General features: G+C 34.3%; 1 long non-coding RNA gene across 5 annotated transcripts in view; it reads right to left on the bottom strand.

Annotated features, from left to right (window-relative positions):
- LOC137631998 (uncharacterized) overlaps positions 1-14,212 on the bottom strand; it is a 51,295-nt gene that overhangs the window by 5,937 nt on the left and 31,146 nt on the right. The gene's annotated exons all lie outside the window — the stretch shown is intronic.

Raw genomic sequence — 14,212 nt, 5'->3', positions numbered from 1 at the left:
AAACCATTCGAGGGCCAATTATGTAATTGTTATGATCAAGGGCCATCCAATATTTGGTTAATAGTTTATTGGCAAGACTTAAGATTACAACTTATTTTGCTGGCCACCCTGGTTTACAAAACTGCATTAAACTCAGTCGTAGCCATTATAGTTAAAAAGATCTTTTGTCACCTTAAGGTTATGAGTTTGACATCCCTGCATTAAGCTATTCCACAGTCTCTTTGCATTGACTTCTATCTTTCACACAACTGCATACATCTAACTTTACTTATAAACTTCTGCCTAATTTTTGTAATTTGGTACCCATGAATTGAACTACCGTAGAGAAAGGAATCTCAGTTATCTTTAAAATATTTCTTAAGCTTTACATCCAAAGCCTAAGCAGTCTAAACACCTAAGAATGAAGCTGGATGTCTGAAGAGGTGGAAAGGACAGAGTCCATACGTATACTTTATAGAATTTGACAATTATTAGTATAAGTTTGGGTAATTCTTCCTTACTTATTCAGGAAAATTAAAATCAACTTGCTGATTAAACGTTCTTATTTTTCAAATAACTAAGATGGATTCACAATATAAGGCGTGTTTGACATCAAATTACTAGCTTCATCATGCTTCAGTTACTTTTTAAGTAAACCACTTTACCCTGAATGAGTAATTTGATTGTTATTTTCTGTCAACTCTCAATAAAAACTTAACACTACCTTTCGAAGTAAAGATATGTCAAATGAATGATGAACAATGACCAATAGATTATTTTATTATTCTATGCTCTGCATAAATGTTCAAAGTCATTTCCACCTTTATATACATCAGACTCCACAAGGGTAGACCTCTGCCTAATAATCGTAATTTATGTACACACGAATTTTACTTTTAAATAATCTCTTATTAAATTCCTTGTAATCTACCCTAAACCTAAAAAGCCGAGCGTTGGGCAAGATAAGTTTCAAGACCTTTGAGCGAAGGAAGATCATCATAGGTAGTGGCAAGAGACTTTAGAAAGGGGTGGCTTGAGGGTAAATGTGGATAAGACTGAAGCTATGGCGAACAGTACGGAAGGCAGGGACAGGATTGCTAAACCCGAAAGAGAGACACTTATAAAACAGGTAGAACCATTTAGATACTTAGGATCTACTATAAATCAGGAGAGAGGATATGAGGCTGTAGTTGAGAATAGGATAAAAGAAGCTTGGGGAAAGTGAAGGGAGGTAGCAGGAGTGGTATAAGAAAATGCCAATCAAGGTTAAAGTAAAGATCTATTGCACAGTAATGATACTAGTGTTAATGTATAGATTAGAAACTTGGACCTCTAAGACGAGAAAGGGAAGCGAAGCTCGAGAGAACAAAGATGTGAATGCCGAGGTGGAATATGGGAATATCACTGCTTGAAAGATTGGAAAATGATGAAATAACATCGGTAGGTGTAGTAAAGATTACAGAGATAAGTGTATCACTGCTGAGATGGGATAGGCAAGTGTTAAAGATGGATGGTGGGGAGTGAGTGAGTGAGGAAGGTTAGAGAGGAACCTGTTAGGGGGAGACGATCAAGTGGGAGGTAAAGAATTAGATGGCAAGATACTGTGTAGGATGATATGGAGAGATGATGTTTAGTGGAAGAGGAGGCATTTGATAGAAGGCAATGGAGAGGGCGCATCTGGCAACCAACCCTTCAGTGTACTGTAGGGATAACGGTGGGGAAGATCATCGTATGTCAATTTTAATTTCCGTTGAAAGCGAATCACGAACACGTGAAAGCTAAGTGTAATTGAAATTTTCTATAAATGAATAATTGATATATTTCGCTGTATAGATATATAAACATGCGAGTAATTAATAATCAGTCATATCAATTTTATTCATTCTAACATATTCGTAATGACTTCTTTCACACTTTAAAATATATTTTGAAAGATTTCTGCTTACTATTCTTAATTTGGTTACCCTTGAGGAAAAGTTCTTTGTGACCTACTTTGAATTAATTAAGCTATACTGTAATTAAGCAATACTGTAGATCTACACTGATAAGCTAAGTTGTCAGTCTACACACCTTGGAACTAAGGTAGGTCATCGTTGGCGTATTTTACGAGTCGTGCTCATCAAGTAGCCAGTTTCATCTGTAAGTTGTTTGAAAGCAAACGACTCCGTCTAAACAGTAGTGCAATTTTCATTGGTCTGAGCTAATAAGGAAGACTTACTAAGCTAAAAAATGTGATATAATCATACAAGTTATTACAACTTCGTCGTATCGAGTTTCGACTCTTGGCATTTCCACCTCTCAGGACACCCAGCTTTATACAGGAAGAAAACACTCATGACTAGTCTTACACAAACCCGAAGAAAATTACCATTGGAAAAGCTATCATCGTGACCTACCTTGAACCTATTAAGTTGGCTAAACACTTGAATAATATGCCCTACAAATCATCATCGATTATTATGATCATTATATCTATGCAATCGAATGGCTAGCGTTCTCATTTAACATTAAGTTAAAGCCAGTGCTGTATTAACCCAGGACAGGCTTTGAGCTTCATTAGGTCTCGACATACCCCCAATGCAACCCCCCCCCCCCCCCCCCGGCACAATTCACGCTCTTCTTTCGTACAACGTATTATATTGATACTACAATTTAAGTAAATAATCCATAGGTTTCACATTTAACAATAAAATAAAAAAGTTTCATGGGCCCCTAAGTTTCAGCCTAGTTAAAAACTAGTACACCCAAGAAGTAATAGCGATATCAGGTTCCCCAAGTTAATAATGAAAACTTACTTTTACTATTTCCTTATTTTGCCGTTGACATATATAAAAAGCAATGGGTACGTACTATTGATTTATCTTTACCTTATCGAACCTATACGTACTTCCTACTTCCGTTGAGAAAATTTCTAAAAACACAACCTTAAAAGTCATTTTATGCCCTAAGAAAGTATGACAGGCTCACCAAATACTGTCCAGATATTTTTATCACTTCTCATATGATGTAATTAATTTTCACCTTTATATACTTTTAATTTTATACATGAAGAATTAATATTCATGATTTACATACCAATGAAGATCCTCTTGAGTAATCTAGTCTTTGTAAGATTAATACATTAGAACTACGGTAGATCTTCGTTTTTAATATTTTTTTTTTTCAATTAAAGAATAAACTTTCCTCGTATAAATTCTACTGTACACAAACCAATACACAAAGGTGTGATTCAACTTTTCCTATAACTAATGAAGAAAACTTGCGTTCACCAAATTTCGTAGTAGGCTACAGTATATAAATGGTGGAAAGTTAATAATGGCCAATTTCTGAACTCTTAATTTACGTGTCCATGTGCAATTATAAAAACTATTAAAATGCCAACATTCAATAAACATGAACAATTTCATTTCACCCATAAAGTATGAAATCAAATCCACCCTGTTTTTAATGAACAAACCATTTTTGTATTATAAAAATATATTGCTATATAAAAACCTTCTACATGCAAAATGTATTTGCTGTAATTTTCCCTTTATTGCGAATAACAAGCAACAGCAAATATTGAGAAACCTATTATCTCCTTAATAATAACAGCTAAGTAATGCTTGGGGACAATTTTAGATTTTAATTAAGAAAAGCAATTATGTTAAGATACTATTACTAAACCGGTTGGAGGATTTTCCTTAAATCTTACTTTAACAGTTTTGAATATAGATTTCAGATTGATTTGGTGAAAAAGGATCGATATCCTTTCCAATATCTTGCTATAAAGTTGAAAGTTTACGTCTGCTCTACATTTATGATGCAAAATCAACATAAATATATTAACGGGGATACTTTAAGAAAATTTCCTCCCAGATAAGTGTTCCATACTGATAATTATTCTACAATGACTTGATAATTACAATTCCGCATGCTTTAGTTTGCAAACAAGGCATCAGTTCTACTCTAATGTTAAATGGTTTGTTTCTATGCTGGAGCTTCTCACCTCCATTCCTGCCTCACCTGACCACTTCAAATATCTTGAGAGTGCATTTGTTTTCTTTCTTTGAAGGTATTCCATTTGACCAACAACTGTATACTCCCTTCGCCTCGTATCTTTCGTAATGTACTCTCTTCTCCATCGTATCTTTCCAAACTGCTTTGCCCACTGTATTTTTAATGGTACTTTTTGTTTTATTTACCTGTGTGCAAAATCCCTACCTCTGTACCTAAGCTGAACATGAGTAACTCCAGACAGGATACTATATTCCTAATTTTGACCACGATCATCAAACAAATATAATACGGCTTTATCAGTTTTAACAACAACAACAATACTAGGCCTGCATTAATAAAATGCCCACGGCGGTAAGTTTCTGAAAAGATAATTCAATATCTAATTTTAGGCTAAGTTTTCCAATACCAAGCTATTTCTATAACATTCACAAGTGCCATAAAAACACACTCTTCAAGCAGATATATCAATCGTTACTTAATACAACTACCCTGTTGCTGCTGCTGCTAAGTTTCTCTTGAAATTTTCAGCGTGGGAGATCCCAAAATCCTGAGACTTATATCGTTAGCTAAAACAAAAACGCTCGTTGCATATTTTTACACAAAACTAGTAAATCCTAAAAGTCTTGGTAATTTTTTATACAATTTTCGGCTAACTCTTGAACATCATGGTCAGGTCCTAGCTCCTAATAATGTCTGAAAAAAAATGGTAAGTAAAATCCATTCCATAATGCAAAAGCAAAGATGGTTCGAATTAGAAGAATTGAAAAAGAGGAAGGACGTTTTCATCCTGTAATACTAGTTATAGCAGCATTGTTATTTGCTGGCATTATGAATTATTTAAATACTTCATGGAGGCTAGAATATTTCCAATTTTCTTGAATAAGACACTAAAAATACATTTTTACAGATTGACCTCTGGATACATTTTGTAGCGATAACTATTAAAGCTGTGTTTAAGATTCATGGCATGCTCAAAAATATTCTATACACTATGGTAGACTTAAAATAAGAGGCCACCTGACCATTACAATAATATTTGAGGTAAAATTACCCTATCATAAAATCACAATTCTAAAAAATTTCCCATGTTGGAGTAACTTTGTTTCTTTTGTTATTGTCTTGTAGGTCATAAATAATAAATGGATATTATGCATAAAATATATAGTTATTACAATATTTACTCAAGGTACATAAAACTGTAGGGAGACCTGCAATGACATATGGTACAGAGACCTGGCCCATGAAAAAGATCTTTAAGAATAAAATGGATGTTGCAGAGATGAGAATGCTAAGATGGATGGCTGGGGTCACGATACTGGATAAGGTTAGGAATGACTTGGTAAGGGGAACAACAAAGGTTACAGAGGTGTCAAAGAAAATACAAGTAAAGAGAGACTACTGGTTTGGGCACGTAATGAGCAGAGACCAGAAGTATGTTGGGAGGAGGTTGTTGGAGATGGATGTTCCAAGGAGGAATGGGAGGGGGAGACCAAAGAGACGCTGGATGGAGTGTGTAACAGCAGATATGGAGGAGAAATATCTCACAGTGGAGAACATCGGAGACAAAAGAAACTGGAAACGGCTTTCAAGAAATAGCGAACCTGCATAGCGGGAAAAGCCTTAGTCGAAGAAGAACAATTACAATGTTTACTAAAAAATGTTCATGATCAAGCGTAAGAAAATTACACCTATGGGAAAATTAAAGTACTAACCACCAAAAATAAAAGTTCAATTACCATCCACATTTAAAGACTAAATGCAGACTTCATTAATTACCAAACATGCACTTCCCAACGAGAAGAAACTGCTATTCCATTCTGGCATTACTAGAGTACTTTTACTGTCTTCTACTTCATTGCAAATAACAAAAAACTGCTGGTTTTCTATACTGTATGCCTCCATTCACTCCACGTTAATATTTACTTTTAAATGTTGGCAAAAAAATCTAAATATGGTTAAGCTAGCTGACATGTTGAGATAATATACAAGTTAACTAGTGTTTGCCTGTTGTTCGCATAAACTAATTGTTAGCGAAATATTCCAAATTGGTACGAAATGGAAAGTTTGACACTTAATTCAGCAATGGAATCAGATATTTATGGCAATACTATGCTTACGAAAAATGAATTTTAAAATTCATATGAATTGGAATACTGCAATCGACATAACTGACACCATTTACGCATGTAAATATTTCCCAAAATCCCAGCTTTTCCTAACTGGTATTTACTTTCGTCTGAGGAAAAAAAGTTGATTAATAGTTTTCTAAACTGGATGCAATACGAAGACCTTTTTCTTTCATCACACACAAGCTTATTGCGTGCGCGCTCCTTAACTATTCGATCTTTATCTAATTAAACATTCCAAATCTTCCAATTTTCCAGATTTTCACATGTGTAAATTATGAAAAGAAAGACATTTCTAGATTCGATAGAAAAAAAATATTTTGATAAAAATGCCGTGCTTTATAATTCTCGGAAAGCAGTACAGGTTTCACTGCATTTTACCATATTTAGTTTCCTCTGAAGTTAGGATCGCTAAGATATTATTGCACTGAACGTTTAATTACAGATACTTTATCATCCACACTTACACAATTTCACACTTATTAACCTACATTCAACATTACACGTACATTCCAAGCCAAAGTTCAAGATATAAATTTCTAACATTATTGTAAAGAGTTGATTTCCTAACAGTCCAAAGCGACCCTATAAGTATCAAAACTAGGGCCATCTAGTAATTGCCAAGACTTGACGACAATATAATTACTAACCAATGATAATTTTGAATAAGTGTCTTAGTTTGGCATTCTCCTAGAGTAACCTGACCATAGCCAGCAAACAGCGAGTACAATTTCTGTTACGCTACTATCAAATGATAAAATATGAAAAATTAAACCATAAAGTTATTGGTTACAATTAACCATTATAAAAATGCTCTTCTAGTCAGCAAAACGATTTTTATGGTCAGGTGCTAGATATACTTTTGAAATATGAATCTCATTGAATTATGATAGTTTAAAAGGCCATGCAGAAATACATGCCGAATGGTCACTATGAATTCACGATTTTCCTCTACAACGATTCTCATATATCTGGGGCAGAAGGCCAGGCGCTGGGCCTTTGGAGGGCATTCAGCGCCCATGTGCAACAGACAGAAATTAAGACCCCCAACGTTGCATTATGGAGGAACATTTAAGAGGTTGGACAAGAAAGATGGAAGGGAAGTGGAAGTGTACATACAATGGCTAATAGAATTGTGTAATAAACTCTAGGACGAAAGGATGTGGCAGACATTAAATTATTGCTTACACAGAGTTACAGCACAGACGGCACTGGTCCCCTACGATTTTGAATACTATCCATGCTAATATAATTGCCGTAGATTCAAGGACAGCTTCAGCTATGTCTAAGTTATTGGTAAATGTGAACCGACAGTTTTCTAAGATCGCTTTAAGAAAAAAAAAAAAACGAGCGGTGTCACCTAACACAAACTAACCCCCCCCCCCCCCCCCCCCCACGGGAAAAAATCTTTTGCTTCAGCATTTTCGACGCAGTGGGCTACGAGCATTCACAGCAGTTAGGCTCTTAAATTACTTGCTAGACTAGTGCTTATTAAACTGCAGGTTCTGGCTGGATCTACAGAGCAATCTGACTTTGAACTAGTTTGTAAAATACGTGGATTTAATTATCGTTGGGCATTCTCAATTACCGGATGTTAATCACAGTCTATGCTCAGCTTACATCGGGATGCTTGAAATTCAAAGTTCAATCATATAATTCAATAATATTTGTCTTTTTAGTACATTCCCTTCATGGTCCTTTTCATTTACCGGTATGAAATTGGTTGATGCAAAAAAGCAAATTAAATTGCTAATCATAAACCTATCTAAAAAGTGTACTACAGTCGCAATCCTACGATCCTAAAATCCTACACCTATGATAAAATATGAATCACAAAACAAAAATATCTGAACTACAGCACACAAAGATAACCCTTAATAGGAACACTAGCAAAATTTAACAATTGCTCTGAAGACGTAATAGAATATGTAATTCAACTTTTTTCCCTCGCTCTACACACGCGAGTCCTTTAATGCAGGAGATAATTGCGCCGAAGTAACACTTATATCAAAAGGGAGATACTTTGTATTTTGCTAAATCGGTTAAAAAAATTTTTAAAAAGAAACGAAAAAAAAATTGGAAAAAAAACGAAACGTACTGCGTCGTTGCATTGTTTTTAGGACAGAATTTTTTTCCAAATTAGACTTGAATTTCAGAACTTTCTGCATCATTATTAACAATGAAAACAGACTATAACTATCTTTTAAGGAGATTCAAATCTACGCAGCCTTAACGTGATACGTAACAAAGTCCCATAAAATAAACAGGGGAAGCGAGTTGCACGATGCTTCGAGCAGCACAGCAGTGGGCCTATGTTTATTAATAAACAATATAAATCAATTGAGCCAGAAACAATACGAACTAGGAATGTTGATATCACTTATAGGTCACGTCACTCAAACGAAGGTACTTTTCACTTAGACTATTACTGATAGCTTAGTTATCACCAAATCTCAGTACAATTAACTAAAGAAATTCAAAATAACTAACTTACAAATGCAGAATTCCGAAGCCCCAACAATTAAATCACAAGATACCAATTGTTTAGACCAGAGAGATAAAGAACATCCTGTTATCAGTACTTAATTGCCTTTAATTTCAAAACACGGTTATAAGCTCACTTTAAATGACAAATTACGCTTTTCCTAATACTTTACACCGATCCCTTACTGATTTCGATATGACTAGTACTAAAAGATTGACACTTAACATAAAAGAGAAATACAAAGGCTAATGAAAATGCGTTGAACTCGTAACATATCCCAAAAGGCTTAATTTTTAACTAGACTATTTTTCTCTTTTATTTTTTTTTTCATTTTCAAATTACCTTCGAGGCTCATCGTCATATATACCACACGGCTTGCTGTAGTTCGGCTAGGCAGTCACTATATTGTAAAAAAAAAAAAAAAATAAAAATAAACTACTGTATAACATACATGAACACACGAGTCCTAGTATCACAATAAATATTTGAATGTGGTCAAACAGCTGCAGAATACTATGCACACTGAGCCATTCTACAGTACTTGGGAATAGAAAAAATGAATAAACCAAGACGAAAATTCCTTGAAATGATCATAACTGAATTCTTGAGGAGCTACAGTTTACATTACGAACATGTCACGAATTAAATATTCATGCAAATATGTGAATGAATGATTACTTTTTTCGGACATCCATAATCAACAAAAGAACCCTTTAAACCAATTTCTCAATTTCTCCTTCGATTCATTCAGACACACCAGTCTTCTCACAATAATGTGGCCAACTTAACGTCTAAATATTCATGGATGAAGCTAATGTTGCAGATTAAAGAACGATCGATGTTTCTGTCTGGAAAAGAATGATTTACAAATGGGACGCAAAAAGGAAGATAATAGCGCGAGTCGACAACTGAAGAAAACGGATTACGCCACCTTTAAAAAAAAACGGCTTAGAAGATAGTCTTTTGGGGGTAACTTTACTATATAACCCAATCTGCGTGTAAGGCTATAATTGTAAACGCACTAATAGTCTTAGACCACCCATTATTGTTTATAGTCCAAACATATCTTCTAATAGCAGTAAAGTAACTAAAAAGTACCAAATTATGTATAACTACATACTGCGATTTAATTAATTCAAGAAAATGTACAACGAGGAAATATCAACATAATTACAATGAAAGCTACGTAAACGTGTACACAAATAATTAAGAACTAAGAATACCTTTAAAATATTGAAATTAAGAATATGTGATGGTTCATTTATACATTGATAACAGTGCTAACCACAGTCTGTAACATAATCGCAATAATTACACTAATCACGCTTAGCATGACAGTTAATATAAAGGGCAATTTCGCTTTTCGTCATCTAATTGGGCTGAAGCGTTTCAAAGAAAGATTCTAGATTGGTAGGTTGGAAAATGGTAGTTTATTTTGTTCATAGATAAGCAATACGTAAATGTTTACGCCAAGCATATGATTTTAAAATACAAATATAAAACTAATATAGATTAGATTACTACAATCGACAACAATGGCAGAAGGCCTGGGGTTTACGCATATAAAAAAGTAAAAGAATGTTGCCAAGTGTTTACATTTTGAACTGGCATTAGTTGAACTAATGGCCTGACTATGAATTAAGTTCAGCTGGTTTCATTTAGAAGTAATCTACCCAATCAATGACTTCATTGGATTAATTTATTTCCAAACACTTGCTTTACCAAATTTTCTCAAATCGAGTTTAAGCAAGCTTAGTAGACAATGGCATATTGCTCTTAGTCTCCTTTGCCATTTCATCTCCACAATAAGCTAAAGGTCGTAAATCACTGCTACATTTGTTTTCATTGCTTTGTAAACTATGTCATAGATCACGTTTCTTGCCTTGATAGTCGAAATAGAATTTCACCAAATTGCCGTGATTTATAATTCTTCAGATGCAGTACTTGCATCTTTCTCCACACATTCTTTGGGTCTGGCATGATAGCAATACTGAACACTAAACCGATATCGTAACTGCACGTGCACAATCTCTCTCGCATTTACCTACATCCAACGTTACACATTCCGTCCAATCCACGGTTTAAGATAAGAGTTTCCAACACTATTTTAACGAGGTGATTTCCTATAATCCCAAAGTCATTCTTAATTATCAAGTTCCTAAGATTCCGACGACCCTATGACAACTTACCATATGATTTTGAATAAGGGCCAAGTTCGTTATTCTCAGGTTTGTATGTATACAATTTGTCTCCTGAATGTCGAATGATTAAGTGACATTTACAAAAACTATCAAATGTAAATCATAAGCTACGGGTTACGAACACCGGTTATAAATCGCATTTTAGGTCAACGAGAAACTTGGAGATATGTTTGGTAGTTAGCTGCTAGATATGCTTTGAAATCTAATCGCAATCTTATTGAAGTAGAAATAGTCAAGACATACGCAAAAAATATTTACTTTATGATTACCGAGAATTCAGCAAACATTTCTCTACAACCCTTTCCTCTTGTTGTGAATAAACTACTAAATTCCATTTTTAAACTATATGCTTAAAACATATATTGAGAATGAGACCTAAAAAACACCCATAATGTAATATATTTTCATCATTACTGACCACGATAAAACTATCACCAGTAACGCAAGGAGAGAAGGAGTATTAATTGAATTATAGAGCATTCTTATAAGGCTTGTCCTCGTCACATATCACATGGCTTGCTAAGATTAGGACTGTTACCTTAATGTAAAAGCAAAAATTCATTGAATTTCTGCCGTACATGATATGAACTCAAGCAGGCCGCAAATACAATAAATATTTGCCAAAAAACTCAAATATCAATTTACGCCAACACATTCTATTTACTTATATAAGTATAACAATCAAACTTGATGAAAAGAGGCAAATAATAAAAATGTCTGAACCCACAGAGTCTAGTACCCTGCCATATTAACTTATGTTCACCTTAAACACTTTTAAGGCAGACTGTATACTACAAAATTTTAATCTGTATGCAAATAACTAACCTGCTTAGGTAGAATGGGAATAAATTTTGGTTAGTCACGAATAGTAAAATATCTCTATATTCCATTAAAACAAAAATTTTTCTCAAAACTATCAGCACCATTAAATATAAAAACAAATACCTTAAAATTTAGGATACAGTACCTTTACACAAGTTAAGTAATACTCATTACCTTGTCATTTTGGGGGATAATAGCCTACTCCTCTGAAACTATGCCGAAAATTCCTTAAAACTTTATTCGACCAAGACTGAATGTTTAATAAGTTATTGTTTTCATCATCGAAGGGCGAAGAGCCAAGGACCAAACACACATGCCATGATGTTTTCAAGTATAGTTAGATTTTCTAGCGTCCTTATCATAGGCGCCCTCTATGAACAAAGACAAGGAAATGATTTTCCCCATTTTCTTTCAATTCAGTTTTATGGTGATTCATAGAAACAATCTTCCTGCGATACTAGGGCCAACTTAAAATCTCAACATGTTACATAAAGACGGTGTTACAGATTATGGTACAATTGTATGTTTTGGTAATAATTACACACGTGTCAGAAATAAACTGAATCAGTTACCGTGGCATTCCATTCTTCCCATCGTCATGCTGCAGTAATAGAAAATGGCTTAGCAGTTCTTTTTGGTAACCTTACCAATAGCCAAATATGTGTACAAAACTAATTGAACACCGATGATTTTAGCGATACCGCCGTAGCTACCAAACAGTTCATAATGTCTGTCATAAATATAACATTGTATTTAGCTACGGTAAATTGCGTAATGTATAGGAATTACGGATGTTATAGTTACTTTGAAGATATATTCATGATATGGACTGCATAATATTACCTAGATTTCACATTAAACGGGCAAATGAGCCAAATTGAGTATATGAAGTGGAGGTAATACCCAAAATATAAGAGATTTAGCCGGATTATTACGTAAAGTTCTTATCCAGAATACCAAATGTCACGAATTACAAAAATTAAATCCGACTAAGTTTGCCTCTGAAAATTTTGGTTATAATTCTATATCCTTTTAATTATACAATAATGCTGTGTTGAAGTTTAATAAATGCGCAATTATAAATCACTATTCTATTGTACATTCAAGATTACACCCAATCCTACGAATAGCTACATAATGATATTACCATTAACGCATAGAAATGACAAATATGTACTATTTTCTCATCACTCAAAGATTAAGTAGCTGACTTAAAAACACTAATAATTACAAGGAAACCAGTCACGGTCAGTTCATTAATACCTTTGGCAATGCACACTATGCTCAATATCTTTGTAGAACTAATGGTGAAGTTAAGAATTCCATTTGATTTTCGTCAGCGCTCCCCTAAAAAAGAGAGAGAGAGAGAGAGAGAGAGAGAGAGAGAGAGAGAGAGAGAGAGAGAGAGAGAGAGAGAGAGAGAGAGAGAGAGAGTAAGTATGTCAGTTTTAACCGTCCATCAACCTTGGTAAGTCATTTAGCGAAAATACCCTATAGGAAATTCAATGTTCTCTAGTTTCCTTGAAGAAGAAAATAGCCTTTGTAATGGCTGCTTGACTGTTATGGTGAATAAATTTACGTTTATTCGGTGGTTGTCTCAGTTTAATACGATCAACTTTGTACTAGCAAACATATTTCATATTTACTGTATTTGCACTTTTAGGCCTACAGTTTAACAGTTTCAAGATTAGGTCTAACTAATGCCAACTAGTAACTAGTCTTTCAATGCCCAAATAAATAATGAAGCAAAAACTGCTGGTTATCATCTTAGAAACATTGCGTTTATACAAAAAAAGGCAAATGGATGAATATGCTGTAAAGAAACTTGTGATAAACTGTTTTATTACCAGGATTGACTACTGTAGCATAACTTCATCAACTTAAATTTACCAAAAGTACAACTTGCAAATTACAAAACAAAAACAGAGGAGCAAGACTAATAAGTGTCCCACCCCGAGAAAGGATTACTCCTATACTAAATGATTTACACTAGCTGCTATACTAAATGATTTACACTAGCTGCCTATTAAAGCGATAATCGAGTTTAAAATATGTACTATAACCCCTCAAATTATCAGAACCGGATGTCCAAAATATCTAAGAGAATAGCTTGCTACATATTGTGCGGCCAACAAATTGTATTGACATGAGAATAGTTACAGATGGTTTAAAACTGTTGGAACACAGATATATGTCTAAGTACAGTAGGCTCTAGAGCCTTTAAATATGCGGCCCCGAGACTATGCCAATAAGTTCCCACACAAGACATCCGAATGATTGAAGATATTAAAGCTTTCAAGACTAAACTGAAGACTTTCTTATTACGAGTGTGATTCGATAGTGACGATTTAACAGTAAACGAGCAATACGCGATGTGAAATGTTGAATGCTTTCGAACGAACTTGATAAAATGACCGTGGAAGGCCTGGCCTGTAGAGAGTATGGTTCCCCTGCTGTATAGGACCGGGAAAAAACAGCCTTTAAAGTAAGTAAAGTAATTTAGGTGATTAGGCTACCAATGCCCACTTATAAAATAGTATCTAAATATTTGTTATATTTACCGTTCAATATGCATTAAATAAGGATCTCAATTTCGATAA

This window comes from Palaemon carinicauda, chromosome 40 (genome assembly GCF_036898095.1).
Source record: "Palaemon carinicauda isolate YSFRI2023 chromosome 40, ASM3689809v2, whole genome shotgun sequence".
In the NCBI taxonomy this organism is placed as follows: domain Eukaryota; kingdom Metazoa; phylum Arthropoda; class Malacostraca; order Decapoda; family Palaemonidae; genus Palaemon; species Palaemon carinicauda.
This window is presented reverse-complemented; position numbering and strand designations above follow the sequence as displayed.